Source organism: Morone saxatilis, unplaced genomic scaffold, assembly GCF_004916995.1.
Source record: "Morone saxatilis isolate NCDOM2014 unplaced genomic scaffold, NCSU_SB_2.0 Contig22, whole genome shotgun sequence".
NCBI classification, from domain to species: Eukaryota; Metazoa; Chordata; class Actinopteri; family Moronidae; genus Morone; species Morone saxatilis.
In genome coordinates this window covers 14,771,425-14,777,289 of record NW_023339785.1, presented here as the reverse complement: position 1 = coordinate 14,777,289, position 5,865 = coordinate 14,771,425, and the positions used below count along the sequence as shown (strand labels likewise).

Sequence of the window (5,865 nt, the reverse complement as noted above, 5' to 3'; positions counted from 1 at the left end):
CAGCAAAACCGAGTCTGTATTGGGGGAATATGTATATGGGCAGTGAGTTTTTGACAGTTTGTTCTTAAAACATTCCAATTTCCAATAAGTAACTCAATGGGAAATTTGTAGATGATGTAAAAACCTAAAGCTTTTCAAAGTACGTTGCACCTCAGTTTCTGTTCTAGAAATACTTTGTTTTAAAGAAAGAATATGTAGTAAAGTTTGTTCTCAGTAATTACCTCTGGGTGTCAGTATTACATTGGGAAACCACAAACGACATGTCCCTCCCCTCACGAACCTTTTGTTTGTCAGTAGAGCAAAGACAGCACTTGAATCAAGCACACCAGCCGATTAAATCACGTTGTCTGTTCTGTAAAAATGCGATATTTTGCGGATTGGACATAAATAATTGTTTGTGCATTAACGGCCTCCTGTTTGTTTGTTGGATAACGATGTGGACCGACACAAAAAACCGAACAAGGAACTACTGCTGGTTTGCTTTTCATTTGGCTCTACTGCTGCTTTTCGGAAAACAGGCTTTGGCTCAGATAAGGTACTCTATTCCGGAGGAGGTAGAAGAGGGAACTGTTGTTGGAAATGTTGCGAAGGATCTTGGCCTTGACATCTCCTCTTTGACTGGTCGACGGTTCCGTGTTGTCTCTGGAAGCAAGGACGCTATTTTTGAAGTAAATCAGAATAATGGGGCATTGTACGTCTACAAGCATATTGACAGAGAGGAGCTCTGTCAGGGCAGCGGTGCTTGTCTAATGGAGCTAAAAATCCTTGTTGAAAACCCTTTGGAAATACACTACGTGATTGTAGAAATTACTGATGTAAATGATCACTCTCCTAGTTTTCCCGAAAGAGAACAGATATTTGAAATAGGTGAGCAAACATTGCCAGGGAGGCGATTTCAGCTGCACACTGCTCGTGATCCTGATGCTGGAATTAATTCTATTCGTACATACACTTTAACACCAAATGAACATTTTGAAGTAAATATTCGTCAAAGCGATGCTGGTAAGATACCATTTTTAGTGCTGAAGAAATCGTTAGACAGAGAGCAAAACGAAAAACACATGCTGCTGGTTACAGCAGTTGATGGAGGTAAACCTCAAAGATCAGGTACACTAAATGTTTCCATCATCGTTCTTGACAGTAATGATAATCGTCCAATGTTTAGTCAGGAGATTTATCAAATTTCAATACAGGAAAATGTTCCAGTCGGTACTTCAGTATTTAGAATGAATGCTACGGATCCGGATGAAGGCATAAATAGCGAAATTGAATACAGCCTTGGCAAAACCTTGAGGCGGAAAGTCTATGACATTTTTGAGTTGGACAAATTAACTGGAGAGATAAGAGTAAAAGGACCAGTGGACTATGAAGAAAACGACGTTTATGAACTGGACGTTGAGGCATCGGATAAAGGAACACCTCCCTTAGCGGGTGAGTGTAGAGTCATTATAAAAATAAAAGATGTCAACGACAATCCACCAGAAATAGAAGTAACATCACTGTCAAATACAGTGTCTGAAGACTCAAAACCTGGAACAGTTATTTCACTGCTTAGTGTGACAGATAAAGACTCCGGTGTTAATGGAAAAATAATTTCACACATATCGAATGCCGTGCCTTTTGAATTAAAGCCCTCCTACAAAGAGAACACATATTCAGTTGTCACGAAGGGGTTTTTGGATCGAGAGGAGGTGTCACATTATGAAATAACAATAAAAGCCACTGATTGTGGTGAACCTCCTTTATCTACTTTTAAAACTCTCAGCATTCAGATATCAGATGTAAATGACAACAGTCCACATTTCGAACAAAATCCGGTTACAGTTTTACCTGGTAGAAAATAACGTTGGCTTGGAGCGTCGATATTCTCTGTAAGCGCAAAGGACAACGATGTGAACGACAATGCAGCTATTTCTTATCATATTGCGAGAGGAAATGATGTAACATCTTTCCTAAATGTGAATTCAGATAATGGACAAATATCGCGCACTAAAAAGTTTTGATTTTGAAACTCTTAAAACGTTCCAGTTCCAAGTTGTTGCCTCAGATTCTGGAACTCCGTCACTAAGCAGCAACGTCACAGTGAACGTGTTCATTCTGGATCAGAACGACAACGCTTCCAGTCATCCTGTATCCAGTCAGCTCCAACGGTTCTGCGTGAAGGTGTGGAGGAGATTCCCCGCAATGTGAACGCAGGACACTTGGTGACTAAAGTCAGAGCCTATGACGCCGATATAGGATATAACGGCTGGTTACTGTTTTCACTGCAGGAAGTTAGCTGACCACAGTCTCTTTTGGTTTGGACCGCTATACAGGACAGATCAGAACACTTCGCTCATTCACAGAGACAGACGAGGCCGAGCATAAACTGGTCATACTGGTGAAAGACAATGGGAACGTTTCACTCTCAGCAAACAGCTACTGTGATTGTCAAACTTGTGGAGCCCAAAGAGGCTTTTTGCAGCTTCTGATGTTAAAAGTTCAACAAAGGATGAGGAGGGGAATGGATGTGACTTTCTATCTGATGATAACTTTGGCTCAGTTTTCTGTACTTTTTCTCGTCAGTATCATCGTGCTGATTGCAATGCAGTGCTCTAAATCTACAGACTATACTTCTAAATATCTACAAGAGCCTAATTATGACGGGACAACTGTGTCACAGCATCCAGTACAGATCAGGAGACAAACGGTACATGTTAGTTGGACCCAGGATGAGTATAGGATCTACTATAGTGCCGGGCAGCCAGCAATCACTCTAGTGCTCCCTGACAGGAGGAGAAACATCTGGAGAGGTAAGGCATTAATATGTAGCAAATGTGGTGTTTTCTATTTAGATGTCTATCACATTTTTGAGGTTTGTGGACTTGGTGTCTCATTCAGCATGTTCCTACCATGCTTAGATATGTATGCAACATACGTGATTGTGTCCTCTGTTTTAAAAGAACAGTTGTAAGTTTGCCAGTTTATTTGATTGTTGGACTCAGCTTCCTGCTTCTGTTGGCAAGAGATGCTGTCTGATGCACAGTTTATCTTAGCTCCTCTCATCCATTGACTGTCTTATAGATACCTATACACTCTCAAAGCTTTTATGAACAGCATTTGTGTTTCTCTATAATGAAATAAATTATCCTTCTCTCCCAGTGGGAGAATAGAAAAGCCAATGCCTTATATTTCATTGTAGATTTGGGAAAAGAGCTATGCCACTGACCGTCTATAATTGAAATACCATTCTTAGCAATAACTGTCTGCACTGATATACTGTTAGTTATTTTGTGTTACTAGCATATATCATTGTTGTGCAAAATGCATCATAATTAATGTTCAAGAGACTCTGATGAATGTAGTCTCAATGATCTGACCTACAACAATGTGTCCCGACCCCTTCATGCACTGGTAGCATGGCTTTGGCTAACAAGCGAACAAGTTAGTGCTGGAGAAAAACCCTGAGCTCAATGATGCAAATTAAACAAATTAAGGTGAAAGCAGCAAGTGTTTACTAGTCTACTGATTGTTTTCCACTCCCTTGGATTACCTGTGTGTGTGGATGTAACAAATAAGTTTATAACTTTTCTGTCTTTGTGGTAATGTGTAGGATTATATGAACACTTTGTTACCTAAACCAAGCTGAGCTTGTTAAGTTTCTAATGAAAAAAGTAATTTTTGTTGTGTAAAGAAATTTAGCTGTTACATTTCACCAGTTCATGCACATTGTAATAGTTGAATTAAGCTTTAAATTTTCACAAATTGAACCCTAGTGCCTAGTTAAGAGAGATATGTGCGCACAGTCATTTATAATATTGTAGAGCAGAGATATATATATTATTCCAGGTGTTTAATGTTGTTGTGATGTAAATTCAGTTTGGTGTGTTCCTATTGTTCTTCTTAAAACTTAGATGTGCATTACTACATGCTAGTATGTATATGGATGCTAGTAATTTGACAGCGTTAGGTGTTTTTTCTGAATGTAAAGCTGTCTACCTAAAACATTGATATTGATATATTAAGTTTATCTGAATATGCCATCCTTAAGTAATGCTGTTCATTAATGTTAGTAATGGCAATCCTGATTTATCTCTGTGGTTCTTATGTTCCCTTGTAGACCACACACACTCGCTGCCACTGGTAAAAGGAAGTTTTGTGTCTTCTATGTTTGGCACCTTATGGCAATGGCTATCCTACTTGAACCATATAATTTCACCTACAATTAAGGACACAAATACTGTGGTTAGGACAGAAAAAAGCTGCAAGGCTGCTTGAAATTGCTATCCATGGTGCTGAAATCAATTGACTACTATTTTGAAGCCACAATATGGACAAAGCTAAATGCACATAATAATTAGGTTAGAATCTTTTTTTCTCTTACACTTACTTTATATTGCCACTTAAAAGTATTAACCATTTACATTCTTCCTACTGGGTTATTTTAATGTGTTGCAGAGATAGCAATAACAAGTACATAGCTCTAAGAATGTTGGAGCATTGTCCATAGCATTAAGCTCTGTGATCATGTTTTTTTTTTCATAAACTGCTTTGTCTTTGCTTCTTTTGTGACATCTCCAGGTGGATTTTCTGAGCAAAGCATATACCGTAGTATGCCATTTTAAGAACTACAAAACGTATTAAATGTAGTCCTCTTGGTGTCACTGTTACATCAATAAGGCCATGAATGACTCTCAGTCCCTCCCCTAACAAAGCTTTTGTTTGATACCTCACAGCCAAAGGTACATTTGATTTGAGCATGCAAGTCGAAAGACACCGTGTGGTGTGTTTTATAAAGATGCGATACTAAAGGGGCAGACATACACATTTAATTTACTGCATAGACAAGCTCATGTGTATGTGCTGTTGGTTAACAATGGGGAGTGAAAGACGACGGCGATCAAGCGACTTCGGTTGGTTTGTTTTTCGGTTTTCCTTACTGCTGTTTTTCGGAAGGCAGGCTTTGGCTGAACTGAGATATTCTATTCCAGAGGAGATGAAAGAAGGAAGTGTTGTTGGAAATGTTGCCAAGGATCTTGGTCTGGACAAAACCTCTTTGATTGATCGACGGTTCCGTGTTGTGTCTGGATCTAAGGACGCTTTTTTCGAGGTTAACCCGGACAATGGTGCATTACAGATCCATAAGAAAATCGACAGAGAGGAGCTGTGTCAGGGAAGTGGTGCATGCTTAATGGAGCTGAAAATACTTGTAGAAAACCCTTTAGAAATACATTATGTAGTCGTGGAAATTACTGACGTAAACGATCACTCCCCTGTTTTTTCTGAAAAGGAACAGCAATTTCAAATATTTGAACATACATCACCGGGAACGCGATTCCAACTACATGCGGCCCGTGATCCTGATGCTGGAGTGAACTCTATTCGTACATATACATTAACGGCAAATGATCACTTTGAAATAGAAATTAGTCAAAGCGATGAGGAATAAATTGCCACTTTAGTTCCTGGAGAAAATCCTAACAGAGAAACCAAAAAGAACAAACCACCTTGCATTTGTTACAGCAAGGTTGAATGAGTAACCTCCAAAGATAAGGTACGCAAATTTCCTCATGTTCTTGAATATGAATGATAATTCGTCCAATGGTTTATAAGATACTTACCAAAATGAAAGAAATTTTGAAAATGCCCAGTTGGTACTACTGTTACAAGAGTAAATGCAACAGACCCAGAATGAAAGGGAACTAAATGGGAAAAGTAACAGCCTGACAAACATTAGCACGTAAAGTTTAACCATATTTGAACTGGAATAGTTTAAGTCCGAAAAATTAATGAAAAAGGGAGCCCGTTGGAATTTTGAGGAAAACTCTGAAGAATTTTATAAACTAGAGTTCAAGCATCAGATAAAGGAACACCATCACAGTTAAA

At 38.9% G+C, this 5,865-nt stretch overlaps 2 pseudogenes; both read left to right on the top strand.

Moving 5' to 3' along the window:
* The first annotated feature begins 434 nt into the window (after positions 1 to 434).
* On the top strand, positions 435 to 2,759 carry LOC118334007 (annotated as a pseudogene).
* Positions 2,760 to 4,855: 2,096 nt separating this feature from the next.
* LOC118334005 overlaps positions 4,856 to 5,865 on the top strand; it is a 6,976-nt pseudogene continuing 5,966 nt past the window's right edge.